The sequence below is a fragment of the Vigna radiata genome, unplaced genomic scaffold, assembly GCF_000741045.1.
Source record: "Vigna radiata var. radiata cultivar VC1973A unplaced genomic scaffold, Vradiata_ver6 scaffold_250, whole genome shotgun sequence".
NCBI classification, from domain to species: Eukaryota; Viridiplantae; Streptophyta; class Magnoliopsida; order Fabales; family Fabaceae; genus Vigna; species Vigna radiata.
Genome location: NW_014543542.1, coordinates 39,211 through 59,962, shown reverse-complemented (window position 1 = coordinate 59,962; position 20,752 = coordinate 39,211).

Here is a 20,752-nt window from a genome sequence, read left to right as displayed (position 1 = left end):
CGCATAACAATCAATCAAACTAATATTCAAGGGTAGTATGTAAGAGAGAGTGGAATAGATGAAATTGTAACCCCCAACAACATCCATTCATCCATTGTTTTCGTTTGTCAATTGAATCAACTTTATTTTTGCATGTTAATATTTTTATCCTCAAATCCAATTTATTAATTTTCATTTTTCAAGTCTTATTATTTTAATAACGAGGAAGCGATACTAGTCTCTTGGGAAAACGATACTTGGTCTTACCATTTATATTACTTGTACGATTTGGTACACTTCCCAATTTGTCAACAATGCCTAAACCATTAAAAAAAATCAAAATGAAACAGGAAATGACAATTTTTAAATTATATTCAACGAATACACCTCGGTTCGCAGTTAAACCGAGGCAGAAAACCTATACAGGATTGGCTCACAACTAACCGAGCCAATAGAGGTTGGACAAAATGAATTAGAACGTTCTGTTTCAAAGGATGCCTGGTTTTGGCAGGAGATACTGCCTTAGTATGCCTTGTTTTGAGATTTTTCAGTGGAAAGCAGTGTTTGCAAAGGGATGTAGTAGAGTTTTCTGCCTCGGTTGGTCAGGGAACTGAGGCTGAAGCTTTTTCCCAAAGAGGCTAGGAAACGAAAAGTCTGATTTGCAGATTAGGCAGGTGGTTGACAAAGGGAGTTATGCCTCAGTTGCCTATTTAACCGAGTCAGTATACCCTTTAGGCATCGATTCCCAATGAAATGAGGCATATAATGTCGCCATAACTATTAAAATGCCACCATGTTTTTATATGCTTCGGTTCTTACGAAAACAAATCTTATATATCGCTGAAAAAGCTCGGTTTTTACTAGTGTAATAATTATAATTAAATAACTTTATATAATAAATTATGATGTTAATAACAAACTTTATTACATGTTTCTCTTCAAAAAGGAAAATTTATTTTTGATATTGTATTGTTAAACTCTCAATGTAGAACTATGATGATCTTTTATTGCATTGATAATTAAAGTGGTTATTTTAAGTAAAAATATGTATTATATGCATATTTTGAATATTTGAAATTGATGATTGTTGAGAATGAAAGTCAAATTTGAATGATTATTAGATATTTAGATGTCTTTTTTATTAAGTGATAATATGATGCTTGTTAAGACTTTGACAAGTGTACCGAATCGTATGAAGTAATATAAATGGGAAGACTAAGTATCGTTTTCCCTAGAGACTCATTGGCCTAAACAGTCATGTGATTTGTTGATTACATAAGACTTGAGAAACGAAAATTAGGTTTAGAATGCAAAACAGAAAATAAACATGGATGCACATTGTGATCAATTAACCAAAGAATACGCAGGTGAATGATATATGGATGAATTATGTTGTTGGGGTTTCCGACTTTATCCTATCCACTCTCATGTATCTATGAATTCAACTCCTTTATTAATGTCAATTTCACTTTCTAATTTACCCTAAACTCGATGTCTCGGTGAAGAGAGCCTACTCCTAAATACTAGTTTACAATGTCTTGTCTCCCTAGCAATTAATCATGCATTACATTTATTAAGCCCCTGGCAAGTGTACCATATCGTTATCAAGTAATATATAAACGGTAAGTCCGAGTATCGTTCTCCCAAAGGACTCTTAGGCCTTATCTTTCATGTAATTTGATCTTATAAGACTTGTAAAGAAATACATTTGTGGTAGAATGCAAAGAACGAAAATAAACATGCACATGCAATTGATTCAATTGGTAAGGAAAAGATATGGATGAATGAAGTTGTTGGGGTTTACAATTTCATCTTATCCACTCTCTTATATATACTTTTCTTATTAAATTCGCTTTATTATGTAATTGTCATGCAAACTTTCTTAGTCTACCCTAAACCCGATCCCTCGGCGAAAAGAGCCTATTACTAACCACTAGTTTACTATCCCTAGTCTCCCTAAGTAATTAGCAATGCATTATATTACAGAAGCAAAATACAATTGATCGTCCTACCCCTATCTCTAGGCAGTATTGCTTAATCAAGGAATCTCCTATCAGTTCATGACTTCCCCATACGTCCCCATATCGACAAAGGCAAATATCATCTTACCGAATGAGTTAAACGATAGAAGCATTAAGCATAGATAAGAAACCCAATAATTGATAATATAAGCATATGCAAGCATAGGAATAAAACAAGAATTTCAATATAAGAGAGTTTCAAAAGATTACATTGTTCCCCAACAACAAAGGGTTTAGTTCACCATGGACATGGTGAAACTAGATGGAATTAAATCAAAGAATGGAAAAGTAAACCCAAGATTTGATGAATTGGAGCCTAAGCATCCAAGAAATTGTCTCCGAGGAGTGGAGAATAGGTTTGGACTTCTCTGCTTGCCAAAAGAATACTCTCAGAATCGCACTGAGGGTATTTATAAATCATAAAAATTTAAGCCCAAGCTCAGTAGACAACCGCTCAGCGTCAAATTTAACCGCTTAGCGGTTTCCCTCTAATCGCCTGAACGCTCAGCGACACTACTTGAGTGAGAGGCAATGACTGCTCCCTCGAGTCTAGCGCTCAGCGCTGGAATTTGACACTGAGCGGTGCATTGATTCTTCTTTTCTTCCTTTTTCTCCTTCTTTCTTGAGTCTAAGTCCTTCCTACTTCACTTCCATCTTCAATTCTCATCAAAACCTTGCAAAATAATGCAAAACAAGCATAATATTCTAAAAACAACTTTTAACTCTCATGTGACTCAACTAATTGTTCTACTTAATTTTAAGCTCATTCTAAGCCATAAAGGGTGTGTTTTGATATCAAATTTAAGCATGAAAATAATGGTTTTTAGACCATTATCAACTGTCGATAGAATCAGATAATTAGGAAAACAGAAATGTTTAAAAATTGTATGAGGTATCGTGGAAGATACAGGAAAGAGGAATGATTTCTGTTCAAATGGCTTGAAAGGGAAGAGAAAATCATTACTTTTATTATTGGTCATATCTTGCTACCTGGAAGACCAAATCTGATCAAGCTAACTTCGAGGGATGTTTGTCTACTAAATGATATTATGCAAAGGATACCAACAAACTGGGTAGCTGTATTCAAATGGCACATTCTTGATGTTGAGATCAATGATTGGCATAAGCTACCTTATGGTGTATTCATAAGCAAAGTGTTGGAAAAAAGTGGTGTTAACCTATCAGGAGAAAAGAAACTCTCTTGGAGCAAAGAAAATCTTATTGGGAAAGCTACTTTAACTTGCATTGGACTCAAGAAAACTGATCGTGGATGGTATTTCAGATATGAGGTTGACTCAGCAAAGAGAAAAGGGACATTGCCTGATTCTGATAGTGATCAAGAACTTCCTCCTTTAAACTCTGAGTTTCAAAGGCATGTAAGACATCGACGTGATTGTGCAAACAAAAGAATAAACTTGCTAAAGAGAACTTTATCTACTCTGCACGAGAAAATGGATGAAATCTTCAAGCACTACATTGACATTTCCTCCTTCTCAGAAGCATCTTTTAGAGAAGATGTTGACGACATAAGTGAAGAAAGTTCCACAGGGTCATTTGAATCTGAATAAAGTTTTGGCTGCTCTGCAGTGTTTGAGTCTCAAGAATTATTTTGTCTCTTTTTGAGTATGCCTTAGATTGCCATCTTTCTATTTTGTTCCTTGTTTGTGTCTATGAATGTAATATCATTTTAACAAGGAAATAAAATTTTGGTTTTAATCAATTTTAGCTGCTTTAATTTGATTGATTAAAATCTGTTGTGCTGAATATTGATCGATTCGACTGTGATATGATTGGAGTCGATTATGCTTGATCTGTTACACATCTTTACATATTGACTTCTGATTTTTTATTATATTTCTTGCATAACTAAAATGCTTGATCTACAGAAGATCTTTGAAAGGTTTTGCAGGAAAAACATTGCTTTGGAAACTACAAGTGGAATTCAACATCATTGAGAAGCAATGTATTCGATTGGAAATTAATTCAATCGACTACTCATAACAGGGTTATAAATTCCAATTTTGGAATTTGGTTATATTTCGTTGATTGAGTATTTGATCTTGATTATCTGCAATTATCTATGATCTTAATTGATTCTGCATATCTTGATTGAGATAATATTGTGAGATTGTTGAAGTTTGTATCATTGCATGACTGATTTGTTTGATATCTTGTCTTTGATACAACTATATGCTATATTGATTGTATACTCTGATTATCTGTATTGCATTGTGCATCTGATCTGGTTTTGATATCTATGCATAATGAAAGGGGGAGTATTGTTAGGAAACAGGTAGGCTTCGTTTTACACCAAGAGGGGGGTGAATTGGTTTTAGTTCATAAACAAAATCTTTTCACAATCTTGAAACAAAAGTATAAAGCTTTTTGAACTTTCTTGAAATGTAAGTAATGAAAATTTCTATGCAGCGAAAAAACGTAGTTGACTGCGTAACAAGTATAGTCGACTGAAATAAAGAGTGTAGGGATTGAGAAAATCAAACACTAGTTTTTATACTGGTTCGGCCAACAATGCCTACATCCAGTTTCCTTCCAACCCAGGAAACAAATGCACTATAATGGTTACGGTTTTTATAACAAGGAATTTATAGAAGCCTCACGCAAAAATATAAATCTCCTTTCTAATCCAAAACCAAAATATAGTTGCACAACAAAACCAAAATTGCAACAAGAATCCCCTCTTCTGCAATCTGAACCCACGTCGAACAATCCTCAATGTGTAACCTAACAGGTCAATTCCAGCACTCTTCACAGGATGCTGATGGGCTGTCGCAACCCACACAAATTTGATGAGCATAAAAGAATGCAGTATAGCTAGGAATGACTCCTAGGTCGTCTCTCAAGGACCAAATGTGGTTCGAGAATTAGGTCAAACACGAAGTGGGGGAGGGGTTTTGTTGAAAAGTTTGTGAATGCGATGAATTAAATTAAAACACGGATGCAAATAGAAATATGAATATAGAAATGCAAAACGAAATCACATACAGAATAAAAACGGTTGGTCATTAACTTAATTACAATGTTTCCAATCACAGATCAACAAAATAAAGTTGCGACTCAAACCTCTAATCCAACAAAGTTAACCAACTAAGCGAAGGTTAACCCCGTTTTCATAAAAGCGAACATAATGTTAATATCAAATCTAAATTACACCATTAAGTTATATCAACTAAGCGAAGATGTAACACCAACTAGGCAACTAAGCCTATACCCAATTGCAAGTGCAAAAATAGAATTCACATTAACCNAGNNAGAGTGCACAGACAATCACAATTCAAGAATCTCAAGGAAACAGTNAAGAATCTCAAGGAAACAGTGCAATATCGTCAATGACCAACCAAACTAATTTAAGCTACCATGGAAATTAAATTAACACAACTAGAAACCTTAGACAACATTGAAATAAATTAAAATACTAGACCCCAACAATGTGACAAACAAATATCTAGCTTAATTAAAATTATCAAATGCAAAACTGCATCAAAGAAATGAAAAACAACTAATCCTATTATGCAAACTAATTCAAAACAAAAGAAATAAGCAAACACAACTTTTTTCTAGCAATTCATGTGACCAAGTGTGCACCAAATAAAGAAATTGAAAATGAAAATGGCCTAAGAAGACCTCTTGTGCGTGAGTCATATAGCCTCCTAAAGTCAAACTTCAATTCAATCTTCAATAAACTATTCTTCTGTTGCCTCCTTTTTTCCATCTGCTCCAATTTTGAAGACAACACACATGTGCCTTTCTACACACCAAAACCGTCACTTTATCCCTTCCATGCAGCAAAATCTGGTAGCACACTCCAATACACACAAATTCCCAAGAGATACAACATGAGGTAGCAAAGAGTGTTTCAAAAACCAAGGCCAAATGAAAGATACCTTGAATGCATTAGTCAAAGTGCCATGTAAGCAAAGACAATTGAAAAACTCAAACACAAACATCTCCCTTCACCATATCAATTCTCAGCAAAAACATGTTCAGGAGACAAAGCCAAAAGTGGAAACATTCCCTTAGTCAAAACAAGCATCATATGTGTTTGCCCAAAAATGGTAAAAACTTAAATGCACCTTCTCTCCTCCTTCCTTTCTCCATTTTCGGTTTTTCTCTTCTACCAACACACACCATTCATGTTTTCTTCCTCCATTCCACCGAACATACACCCAAGAGACCAAAGTTCAAATGCCAAATTAACACAAGAATGATNAACTCAAACTTCTACTCATTTGACCCAACCAAACCTTCCCATTTCTTCAAGCTTTTAGTAAAAAACAAAAATGAATCCCTACCCTTGAAGTCCAGCACGTCCAGCCACCATAAACAACACAAAATTCTGGTTGTAATCTTGCTTCAAACATTAAAACCGAAAAACAAGAAGAAAGAGTCCAAACCACAACACCCACACATCAACTTAAGCTTCCTTCAACCCAAACCTCAACAAGAACTCCATTTTCATTATCCAACCAAGTAAAATGAAATGAAAACCGTGAGTATTGCAGCAAATGAAGAGGAAAACGAAATAGACTTTCATTCAAACTCAAGAACCATCATGAAAAATGCAAGAAACCACCTCAAGACTCAAGCTCATGCTCTCAACTTTCAAGAAGAAATGAAAGGAAATTGGGTGAGGGATTCACTTCCACCAAGCAAAGATAAACAAGATTTAAGTAAGAGAAGAAGAAAAATATGATCTTGGTCATTCCATAGCTCCAAAAACGTAAAACCCTACATGGTCTCCAAGAGAGAGTTCATACATGCAAACTGAAAAATGAAAAGTGGAGTATGAAGTGTGCTAGAGTGTGTCTTGACATTTCTCTTCTAAAACCGCCCAAGCCTCCAAAATTGGTGGGGTCCACCTCTAAGAAACCCTAGGGTTTGGTGACACATGTCCCTCAAAGTTTGGGCCCATCATAAAATTTGCCAACATTGGCCCAATGCACCAAAAGCTTAATTAAAGTTCCTAGTCAACTAGATTACAATTTTTATTAAATTTTCAATGACTAAATGTTGAATCTTGAATGTCCACGCCACCTCCTAATGCTCCAAAATATGTCTCCAATATTTTCCCTACAATTAAAAATGCAATTAATTTGCTCAGAAAATTCAAATTAGTGAAAATGTGATTTTCCGACCAAATTAAGCAGAATTAAGAAAAACGGAGAAATAACGGACAATTAAGCACAATTCCCTGATTTATTTAAGTGCAATAAACTAAGTAAAGTAGAGAAAACATTGACTCATCAGATGCCAAGCCTTCAATCAATGCAGCAGTCTTCACAGGATGCCAAGCCTTCAATCGATCAATCAAGAAGCATCTTCTTTGTGCAGATAATGATCACACAGTCAGCGCATAAGACTCCTCCCTTTGAATCTCTCTAAAGATAGATCACCACAGTCTTCTTGGAGAATTCTTGGATCTGTTAACATAGAGAATTCAATCTGAAACAAGAAATGAAAATGTCAAAGTATCAAAAGTTTCTTGAACAAATCGTGTTCAGTCAATTTATAGTTTTTTGTGAGTCAGATTGTTTCTCAGTCGAATAGCCTACTAATTCAGTCGATTGTATTATTACAGTTATAGCAGACAGTCAACATAAAGGCTCTCAGTCAACAAAAATCAACACACATTCATTACAGTTGACCAAGTCATCAATGCTTAACAAACTTTTGAAAATATAGCCGTTGGATCGTGTAAGCATAACAAAATTCCAAAACAGATCAAAGATATAGTCGAATGTACACTGGACAAAGTCAACTGACACATGTAAAAACATTTTGAAATTGTTTTCTATCCAAAACGTCATAGAGCATTGATTCTCAAAATATGTACAAAGGCATTAGAATAGTCGAATCCATTATAGATGTATTCGACTGGATTAGAACTTTGTTACACAATTATAAGTTCATAAACGTGCTCGTGATTTTTCACTTCCAAAAATGTGCCATAAAATGTGTACTGTTATCAAAGCTATTTTACTGCACATTATCATACAAGCATGTTCCAAAAATATATCACACATTCAACATAAGAACATACATCACAGTACATCAAAACATGTTCAGCAGATATGACAACCAATTCAGAATAAGAACATGTAATGCAGCAACATGTGTACTGTTATTAAGCATTGTGTTGTGATCATCAGAAACTAGATCGATATAGAGTTTGTGTTGTCAATAATCTCAACAAGTATTACATCTTTTTATACATTTTTCTTCACATGCTTGCATTTCAGGGGGAGTTATCTTTTACATGTGATTAAATGTGATAAGGAGAGCATCATTACATTTTAAGAAATTGCATATTTTATTTCTAATGCATCTCTGTTTGAATATCAGCATAAATATCTAGAGCATTCATTTTATGTTCATGCACAAAGGGGGAAAGAATTTAGTAAAGCTTTATGAAAAGGGGAAAATGTTTTTCTATCTCATATTCTGCTTGATATTTTGTTGTCTGGTTATGTTGCATACAGAGTATTTGAACTACGTTATATCTTTTGCTACTCTATTTTGAATTTGATTGTACAAACATGGTTGGTTATTAATCATGGTTGTGCATCATCAAAAAGGGGGAGATTGTTGAGATTGCTGACAACACAATATCTATATCACTATGATTTTTTATGATGACAACACATTGCTTAATAACACACATATGTTGTTGTTGTGTTACATGTTCTTATGTTGAATGTTTGATATATCTGTTGAACATGTTTATGTGCTGTACTGCTATGTGAAAGCATACATATTGAGCTTGTTCTTGTTACATCATTTCGGGATGCATTGCACATGCTTTTATGCACGAAAACCACAAACACTTTTGTGAACTTATAACTGTGTGACAAAGCTGCAGTAAAGTCGACCACATCATAAAATTATTCGACTATTATTCGACTATACTAAAGTCTTTGTACAAATTTTGAGAATCAGTACTTTGTGAGATTTTCAGAAGAAAATAATTTCAAAATGATCTTACTTGTCAAAGTCGACTGTATGCGCCACATACTCGACTGCATTAGTTGTCTGTTTTGAAATTTTGTTATGCTCTTGCACTATAACGGCTATATTTTCAAAAGTTAGTTGAGCATTGAATAGTTGGTCAAATGTATTAAAATAGTTTTTATTTTGGTTGACTGAATGCTACTATTTTGATTGAACTGTTATAATTGTCATAACTCAGTCGACTGAATTAGTAGCTTACTCGATTCAGAGAATGTCTGTTAAATAGAAATCTATAAATTGGCTAAGCACGAAGTTGTTCAGAGACTTTTGATGATATAACAATTTCATTTTTGTTTCAGATTGATATCTCTGGTAATTAGAGCTCCAAGAATTCTCCAAGAAGAGGGTGGTGATCTTTCTTGAAAGAGATTCAAAAGGAGTCTGACTGTGCATACTGTTGACGGATTGGCAAGTGTACCAAATCGTACAAGTAATATAAATGGTAAGACCAAGTATCGTTTTCCCAAGAGACTCGAATAGCTTTCTCGTTCGCTTGAATTAAAATAATAAGACTTGCAAATAAAAATTAATAAATTGGATTTGAGAACAAAAATATTAACTTGCAAAATAGAGTTGATTCAATTGACAAAAGAAAACAATGGATGAATGGATGTTGTTTGGGATTTACAATTTCATCTAATCCGCTCTCTCTTACCTACTCCTCTTGAATATTAGTTTGATTAATTAATTGTTATGCGACTTTTTTAGCCTCCCCTTAACCCGATCCCTCGGTGAAAAGAGCCTAATATTAACTACTGGCTTGCTATCCCTAGGCTCCCGTAGCAATTAATACCGCATTATAAACAGAAGTTAGCGCAATTGATCGTCCTACCCCTATCCCTAGGTGGTATTGCAAAATCAAGAAATTACTCACCAGTTCATGTCATTATTGTACGTCCCCATATCAATAAAGACAAACATCAGTTACCGAATGAGTTAAACGATGAAGGCCTTAAGCACAGATGATAACCCAACAATTATCAATCAAAACATATGGAGACCATAAAAATAATCAAGAGTTTTAATAAAAAAGAGTATCAAAAGATTACATTGTTTCCCCCAACAACAATGGGGTTTAGTTCACCATAGACATGGTGAGACTAGATGAGAAATGGAAGAAGAATGGAAGAGCAAACCCTAGAAAAGATGAAAAGGAGCCTAAGCATCCAAGAGATCCTCTCCAGAGAGCAAAACTAGGTCTGGCCATTCACCCCTGTCAAAAGAATAACTCTGAACTCGAAATAGGGGTATTTAAAGGTGAGGAGCGCAACAGAAAACAAGCCCAAGCCCAGCGAGCCACCACCCGACGGTTTAAGTGTGTCGCCCGGCGGTTTCCCATAATCCTCCAAACCGCCCGGTGGTTTCCCTCATAACTGCCCAGCGCCAATCGCCATGCCTACTCCTCGTCCTGGACCGCCCGGCGACACTCCTCGTCCTGCATCAACTCTTCAAATCTTCATTTTTCTGCTCTTTTCTTGAGTCTACGACCTGTATCTTCGACTTCATTCTTCATTTTCTCAAAATAGCTACAAAACAATGCAAAACAAGCATAAAATCACTAAAAACAGCTTTTCACTCTCTACAGACTCATTTATTGAGTTTTGCTTGATTCTAGGCTCATTCCGAGTAGTAAAGGGCGTAATTTGGTCCAAATTGACATATGAAAATAACTGTTTTTCAACCTTCATCACACACATTGCTTGATCACATTCTGCACATTGAAGGTGTTTCTGGTTTGATCAAGATTATGTTTAACATCTGTGGAGTTGCTATATTGGACCTGTTGCAATTGCAGGGAATAGACTCATGGAGTCTGGTTCGCTTTGAGGATTGTTCAAAGTGGTGATTGGCAGATTGCAGGAGAGAGGACATCTTACTACATGTCTTGCTGTGTTTACTACCTATATTTTGGTTAAGGGTTAGAGAGGAGATTTATATTTTTGACGTGGAGGTCTTCTATAAATTCCTTGTTGAAAAACCACAACCATTATAGTGCATTTTCTTCCTGAGTTGGAAGGACACTGTATGTAGGAATTATTGGAAGGACACTGGTTTTCCAACAATGATCTTGTTCTATGCAAGCAAGGAATCTTGAGTTGGAAATTGTAGAACTCCCTTTTGTTGAAGTGGAGCTCCTCTTTCACTGTGCAATTCGATAAAATCAATGATCATGCAATTGAATGTGTTAAACAAAGCATGCATAGACTGTAGAGGAAAAACCCTAACAATTAATAAAGTAAATCATATATAATCAAGATCAATTCAATACATGAGAGTTTCAAAGGATTACATCGTTTCCCCAACAACAATGACGGTTTAGTTCACCATAGACATGGTGAAACTAGATGAAAATAATGAAAAGAATGAAAGATAAAACCTTAGAAATTGTAGATTGGAGCTTCTGCATCCAAAATCTGCCTCCGAGTGTTTCTGCACCTCTTTTTGTTAAAAGATACCCTCTCTGGGTCGTGCAAATCAATATATAGTTCATAAAAGTTAGCAGAAACTGGCCAAGACTCACGAAAATGGCGCTTAGCGCTAAAATACTGCTCAACGGTACATGCGACACTCAGGAAAAATGCTCAGCTTGACGCTGAAGAGTTTGGTAGTGAACTCACTAAAGAGACTGGCGCTCAGTGGTAAAAGTGCCACTCAGCAGTGGCTGCGACACTTTTTTTTCCCTCAGCGTTGGCGCTTAAGCGTTGTGCAAAGAACTCTACAACGAGGCTGGCACTCAGCGGTGGAAGTGTGCTCAACGGTGGTTGATAATGATTTAAAATGCAGTTATTTGTGATGCTATTTTGATACTAAAAGCACCCTTTTTCACTTAGAAACCTTCTTGGACTCATGATTTTGCAATAAGTTGTGTGAATAAGGGAGTTGACGTTGATTTCAATGATTTTATGACTAATTCCCTTTGTTTTGACAGAGATTGAAGTAATACTGGAAGCAGAGATCAAGAGCCAAGAGGATGGAACTCAAAAGGGACTGAAAAAACACCAGAAGGAGGGACAACACGAAACTCGGGCACCCTGAATGGAAGCTCAAGTGTGGAAACCCTATGTGGAGGCCCAAGCCTTACATGAGGTGTTTTCACCGCCCGGGCGCCCGAAGTGGGGCGCTTAAGCATCGGGTTTTGTGGATCAGGCCCAATTTCTACTCAGTTTCAATTCTATTGGACTGAGCCTTGTTTTTGCACGTTTCCGACTCTAACAGAGAAGAGCATAACAATACACTCTTTTCCCAATTCTTAGGCTTTCTCTTTCTCATTCTCTTCCATTGTTCATAGAGTTCCCCCATATCTATGGGGAACTAATTTCTATTTGTTGATGGGGGCTGATGTAACCTTGTAAACTCGCATGTATTTGAATTGATTCTTAATTCCATATGCTTTTCCATTAATTGTTAGAGTAATTCATCTGTTTCAATGCTTGTTGTGTTTAACTTATTCATTAGGATGATTTATGAATTAGACGAGTGTCGGGAGGTTCCTTACAATTCTGGTTCTTGTTGAATTACTCCCAAGAGTAATATTGCTCAGGGATGACGGTGTGAGTCTTGGTTGTCTTTAAGCTCTTGATCTTCACATCTTATTACTAGGAATGCTAGGAATTGCATGAACTGGTAATTTGGGACAGGCTTATTCGTCGAGGGATTAGGTTTAGGTAATTTAGTGAGTAGCATTGGTATTAATGCATAAAGAAGAATTATTATATACATGAGAGGGAACTTGGTGAAATCAAACCCCAACAACATATCCATCTCATATTAATCAACATTCGTTCATATTTGTGCTCCTTTGCTATTGATCAATTGCATTCATATTTAATTTTATGTTTTTGCATTCAAAACAAATGATCTCTTTTTATTTAAGTCTTAATTAATATCATTATCACACGACTATTTAGCACCGAAAGTCCTCTGGGATACCATACTTGGTCTTACCATTTTATATTTCTTGTGTGACTCGGTACACTTGCCGATTTGTCCCAACAGTGGTTGCAGTTCTTCTTTTATGCACTTTTCCTTCTCCTCTTAAGTCCAACTCTTTACTACTTCAACTTCCTTCATCTAATTCATGTTAATTCCTGCCAAAACAAGGAAAACCAAGCATAATACCTTCAACTCTTATTCCTTAACTTAAGCAAAAAGCATGACTTCAAGCTAGTTTCTAAGTCATAAAGGGTGTGTTTAATGTCAAAATTAAGTATAAAAATAATGGTATTTCAACTATTATTGTGTTTTGAATTATTATGTCAAAATTAAGTACTTCAATCCTTAAGTTTTAGGTGATTGGTAGCAATTATTAGGTTTTAATTATTGTGTTTTGAATAAATGGTGGAAATTGAATAAAGTTGTTATAGTTGTTGGGAAGTGTTGAAATTTATGAAAATTGATTATTAGCTTTTTTGGATGTTGTATGTGATATTACTGATGGCAACCCCTTAAGGGACTTCCCATCCAAAGAAGTATCAACTTAACACTAAGACTAAGAAAGGGAAGTTGAATAAGAACTTGATCTTTTCTTTCTAAGTCTTAGCAGGCTCTCTTTAACTAAATACATTCATTTACATTGCTTTGTAGGAAACTAATAAAGGATGGAAAGAATGCCTACACATCCTAGGAATGTTGCCAAGCAAGGAAGAACAAAGGAGGCAAAGAGGACTCATTTACATTTTCAAGCTCCTCTTCATCTATAAAAGAGAGCTTCAATCCATTGTAAAACTTAACTTGAATGAATATAGTGAAATGTTGTTGGATTGCAACCAGCCACTTCTTCTTCAAGTTCACTGACTTGTGTCTTATTAGCACACTTATCCTCTAGGTTCCTTTCCCCTTGGAAGGTCGTCTGAGTTAGAGAATCTACCTATACACTTCCAAACCCGCACCAAATAATTCATCAAACACCTTCAGTGCACTGCCTCCATCAACCATTTTGTCATCTCCGCTGCGTCATTCTAACTAAGGAGCTGTCCAATTCTTGAAGATTGGAACCGCTTCCATCATATACTATTTGTATATATATGTTGTAAACGTTAGATCACCTCTACTTGTTTGTGTTTGTATTTGTTTGTTGGTATATGTGCTTGTGTAATGTGTTAAACCCCTGGCAAGTGTACCAGATCGTTATCAAGTAATATAATTGGTAAACCCAATATCGTTCTTCCCAAAGGACTCAAAGGCCTAATCTTTCATGTAAACTAATCGCATAAGACTTGAGAAAGGAATAAATTTGGTAGTTATATTCAAAGAAAAAAAATAAACATGCAATGTAGTTGATTCAATTGGTTTTGAGAAACTATGGATGAATGGTGTTGTTGGGGTTTACAGTTTCATCTTATCCACTCTCATATATCTACTCTTCTTATTTACTTCACTTATTTATCTAATTGCCATGCATACTTTCTTAATTACCCTTAACCCAATCCCTTGGTGAAAAGAGCCTATTACTAATTACCGGCTTGCTATCCCCAGCCTCCCCTAGTAACCAATAATGCAATGCGATCGAAAGCAATTACAAATGACCATCTTACCCCTATCCCTAGGCGATATTGGCATAATCGAGGAATTTCCCACCAGTTCATGACATTACCGTACGTCCCCATATCGATAAAAACAAACATATTTTACTGTATGAGTTAAACAATAAAAGCTTTGAGCACAGATGAGAACCCAACAATTGATAAATAAGTATATGACAAGCATATGAAATAAATAAGAATTTGAATATATGAGAGTTTCAAAAGATTACATTGTTCCCTAACAACAAAGTGTTTAGTTCACCATAATCATGGTGAAACTAGAAGAAAATAATGACAGAATGGAAGAAATAACCCTAATCTTGGTTGAATGGACCCTAAGCATCCAAGGAACCTCCTCCAAGGTGTGTGGAATAGCTCTGGACGTTTCTCTCTGCCAAAAGAATCCCTTTCTAATTCGCACTAGGGCTATGTATAAGCCCAAAAAGATAACAGATAGATTACAGATAGATTTATAGAATCTAGCTAAAAAAAAAACAACAGCCCAGGCGCCTAAGTTCACTGCTCAGCGGTTTGGGTCTTGCCGCTTTGACCGCTCAGCGGTCAGTTTTGCCGCTGAGCGGTTTCCCTCTAATCGCTCTGAGTGCTTAGCGGCCATTGACGCTCAGCGGCTTGCTTGACCCTTCTCTTCATGTTTTTTCTCCTTCTTTCACGGGTCTAAGTTCACCTTACTTTACTTCCATCTTCAATTTATCTAAAAACCCTGCAAAACAATGCAAAACAAGCATAATATCACTAAGCGTTTTACTTGATTCAAAGCCCATTCTAAGCCATAAAGGGTGTGTTTTACTATCAAATTTAAGCATGAAAATAACGGTTTTTAGACCGTTATCATAATGATACTATAAATACAGGTTATACATAGACTCATATATGAATGCAGATGACTGTACGGGTGTAAAGGATTATTTTGAAGAGCTTAGGATAAAGACTTGGTAAGATTTATAACTGACATGCATATTTAATGTTTGGTTTTAAATTGTTTTGTAATTGTATACTTTTATATTTAATCATCGAGTTATAAATATTAAATAACCATGATGTAGAATATGAAAGAAATTTGTTTTATAGATTTTTGTTGTATTAAAATAGAATGATTCTATTCATGATTGTGAAAATTTTTAAATTTTTACACATTTTCTAAAATCCAAATTAAGATAGTTACAATGGTCACCTCACCGAGACCATCAAAATCGTGGGACCGTTAATTGAAATTGAAACTCTAGTAGTGGTTACGGTAGACGACATCGGTAGATGATGGCACCATTGATAGCATTAGATGGCGTCGCCGCCGACAGTAGTAGGTGTAATGACAGAGATAACAATTTTTTTTTCCTTACAAGAACCAGGTTCTAGATACCATGATGAATATAGTGAAAACTATGTATAGGATTAATCTCCCATTGAATATACACATAGGACACTCTATTTATAATACAAGAAATATTAGCTAAGCCCAAAATAAAAATAATAAATAATAACAAACTAACTAAAGACATAAAACAAAAACAAGATAAAGATAATATATCTAATACACCTAATGGCCCATTTACCATGGCTAGGTCAATGCATAACCATATTCTGCTACATTTTAGAGTAGATAGTACACCATTAGTTCTAGTAGGCCACTTAGTGATACACAATGGGTATGTAGGTGCATGAACATAGGTGTTAACACCCTGACAAGTGTACCAGATTGTATCAAGTAATCAATAAACGGTAAGTCTGAGGATCGTCTCCCAAATGACTCTTAGGCCTAAACGTTCATGTGATTAATGGAAAGCATAAGACTTAAATAAATGATAAGTTGAGTTTTAAATGCAAAACAAGAAATAAACAACAAAGACTTTGATCAATTGGCAAGAAAAAGATATGGATGAATGGTGTTGTTAGTGAGGTTTACGATTTCATCCTAATCCACTCTCAAATATCCACTTCAACTTGGTTGTCAATGTTTACGCCACTCAATTTTACTTTAAGCCCAATCTCTCGGTGAAAAGAGCCAAATCACAATTGCTAGTTTACCATCTGTAGTCTCCCTAGTAATTGATCATGCAATAAACACATAAGCTTAAGGCAATTGATGTTCCTATTCCTGTGTCTAGGTAATATTCATTATCAAGAGAAATTATTCATGTTTAGACCTAACTATACGTCTCCATATAGAAATACTCAAAGATGATGCATTTGAATAATGTCTTAAACAAAGCACTCATAAGAATGAAAGAAAAACTCAAACTATTCATAAACACAAGTCTATGAATAAAATAAGAAATTCGATATAAGAAAGTTTCAAAGCATTACATCGTTCCCCAACAAAAAAGGGTTTGGTTCACCATAATCATGGTGAATCTAGATGAATTGAATGGAAAGAAGATAAAAGATAACCCTAGATTTGTAATATTGGAGCTCTCGCATCCAAAATCCGCCTCCGAGGTGTGAAAACTGTGTTTCTGCATCCTTTCTACCAAAAGATCCATGCCCTAGGTCGTGCAAATGTATTTATAACACAGAACAATAACTGAAAATAAGCCCAGGTCCCTTAAGTGCACCGCCCGACAGTGTTAACACCGCCCCACGGTGGGTGCAATTCCAACTCCACCCCTTAGCGGTGCCCCTTAAGCGCTTGGCGACGTTATGCATAGAAGGTCACACTGCCTGACAGTGGCTGCGATTCATGTTTTCCTCACTTTTCCACCTTCTTCTTCTTCCAACACTTCTCTTCCTTCAATTCCATCACCAAATTCCTAATAAATTCTATCAAAATAAGGGAAACCAAACATAAAACCTAGAAAACCCACTTTGACTTTCTTTCTTTCTAACTTAAACATTTTGCATGATTTCACGCAAATTCTAAGTCATAAAAGGTATGTTTTTATGTAAAATTGAATGATGAAAATAACGGTTTTTAGACCGTTATCATAACCCTAAACTTAGAACTTTGCTTGTCCTCAAGCAAACACAATGTAATCTAATCTCCACAATTCATCACAATGGTTCAACCTTTTCAAACTCCATATTTCAACACAAGTTATCACTTAAATCAGCTTATCCGGAAAATTCAATCAAGATGCACATATGCTTCAAATCAAACCATTATAGTGTTCTTCACAATCTCATAAAACCCAACAGATGCTATTCTCATGAATGATTAATTAGCTAAGCATATATATAATCATGGATTCATGGAATTCTACCTCTCCAGAAAAAGTGTTTCACTCAAGCCTCAAGTGTTTCAAAAGGTTACTTCATCCCTCTACCATCCATATGTCACATAGAACAAAATTGCCATTCATTTTCAATAATCAACATCATCACATACACATGTCATCACAAGGACTTCTCGAGGCTTATAATGTGATTGGGCTAACAAGGAAAATTGGTTTTTCTTGATGACAAAATCCTTGAGTTAAGAGAGTTATTCACATAATCATGGTTCCAGCACAAATTCTCTTTTTACCAATCTCACTCATTCCTAACTTTCCCTTTTTCTTTACATTGAACTTTTCTTTTCATGCTTTTCTTTTCTATCTTTTCTTTCTTTTTCATGCATTTTCATTCAACTCATTAGCTCAATGTCAAACATTTTCTTTTTCAATTCTCCTATCAACCCCAAACTTGAACCTTTAACAACACCACAAAATATTTCTCATCCTAACTCAAGGCAAAGATTTTCAAAGCAAGGGTTTTCTTTTGTTTAAGGCTTAGGTTTAAAAAGGGTAGAACATAAGATGTTATTTTTCATGTGGGACGAAAATTTCATTTGGCTAGAAAAAGGGCTTATCAAAAACGGCCTTGATCATATGACACATACATACAACTCAATCAATCATAGAAACTCAGGCAAAATCATTCATGTTTTCACATAGATAGCAAATACATCAACAAGAACTTTGGAGCTCAAAAACCTCACACACAAGCTTATTCCAACCATTCAATCAAATACCCTGCTTAGCCTCATAATCACAATCACAAAATCACAATGCATCTATTCACATAGCTAGTGAACATTTCACCTGTATCTCAGCATATGGCAATCTCAATCCTCATTCAAAACAAGCATCATCAAGCAATTATCTCATGCAAGCACATAGTCAAACTATTATAGCAGAAAAGTTTCAGACAAGGTACATTACCCTACACTACTCAATAGAAGCAAACCTATTCTAAAAATTCAAATTACAAAAGAAAATCAAAATCCCGGGATGCCTCGCCGTAAGAGCTTGTTTAACGACACAAACCTGACCAAATAACCTTACGGATCCACCAACTTCATCACAGTGGAACGATGTTCAACTTCTCCTCCCTGATAATTGTTAAGTCCCTAGCAAGTGTACCAGATCATTATCAAGTAATATAAAATGGGCAAGTCCAAGTATCGTTTCCCAAAGGACTCTTAGGCCTTAACTTTCATGTAAACCAATTGCATAAGACTTGAGAAAGAAATTAATTTTAGGGTTTTGAATGAAAAAACAAAAGTAAACATGCAAATACAGTGATTCAATTGGCAAGGAAAAACTATGAATGAATGGTGTTGTTAGGGTTTACAATTTCATCTTATTCACCCTTATATATCTACTCTTCTTATTTAATTAGCTTATTTATCATATTGTCATGCAAACTTTCTTGATCTACCCTTAATCCAATCCCTTGGCGAAAAGAGCCTATTATTAATTACCGACCTTCTATCCCTAGGCTCCCCTAGTAATTAATAATGCATGATAAACGGAAGCAAAATACAATTGATCGTCCTACCCCTATCCCTAGGTGGTATTGCATAATCAAGGAATTCCCCCCAGTTCATGACATTATTGTACGTTCCCGTATCAATAAAGACAAACAACAGTTATCGAATGAGTTAAACGATAAAAGCATTAAATACAGGTAAGGAACCCAACAATTGATAAATCAAGCATATGCAAGCATATAAAATAAATAAGAATTTGGATATATGAGAGTTTCAAAAGATTACATTGTTCCCCAACAACAAAGGGTTTAGTTCACCATAATCATGGTGAAACTAGATGAAATACAATGGAAGAATGAAAGAATAAACCCTAGATTAAGTAGTTTGGAGCCTAAGCATCCAAAGAACGGCCTCCAAGGAATGTAGAGCTGTTATGGATGTTTCTCTCTGCCAAAAGAATGAGTTTTGGCAGATAACAGAAAGATCCCAGAATCCGCAATAATAAAAATAGATAACCGCCCAGGCGTCTAAGTTAACCGCTCAACGGTTTCCCCTTTAAGCATGAAAACGGTTTTTAGACCGTTATCACAACCCCAAACTTAGAACTTTGCTTGTCCTCAAGCAAACAAGACAAAAAAAAGAAAAAACTTGGCTTTCCACTTCTTCATCAAATAGTTCAACACTTTCAAAATTCCTTTTTCTCACAACAAGTTATTATTCAATTTAGATTTTCAGTGGAATCTTATCAAGATGCATGCATGCTTTCAATCCAAGTTAGTTCACATAATCATCTCTTTCCAAACAGATGTTTTATTTATGAATGATCAATCCACTAAGCATAGATGTAAACATGGATTTCAACAATTCTCACCAAGCAAGTGTTTCACACAATCACTCAAGTGTTTAAGGGAGCACTCCACTCTCTATTGTTCACATGTCACATAAAACAATATTGCTATTCATTTAAAACAATCAAAATCCTTACATGCAAATGTCATCACAAGGACTTTTCCAAGGCTTGTAATGTGGCTGGGCTATCAAGAAAAAATGGTTTTTCTAGAACACAAAATCCTTGAGTTGAGAGAGTTTAAATTATCATTCAAAGTTCAAGCACCACTCTCTTTTGAACCAATCTCACTCATTCCCAACTTTTTCCCTTTTTTTTTTCTTTCTTTCTCTCATGCTTTTTTCTTTTACAACCGTTGAGCTCAATGCCTTTCTTTTGCCTTTCAACTTTCCCCATACAACCCCAAACTTGAACCTTTCCAACACATGCAATTATTCTCAACCCAACTCAAGGTAAATCAATTCAAATCAAGGGTTTTCATTCTGTTTAAGGCCAAGGTTCAAAAAGGGTATAATATTTTAAACATTTTGGGTGAAAATTTGGCTAAGTAAGGGCTTCCAAACATGGCCTTAATCATACAACATAAGCATGCAATTCAATCAATTATCAAGACTAAGGCAATATAATTCATGATTCCCTATGAACAATACAT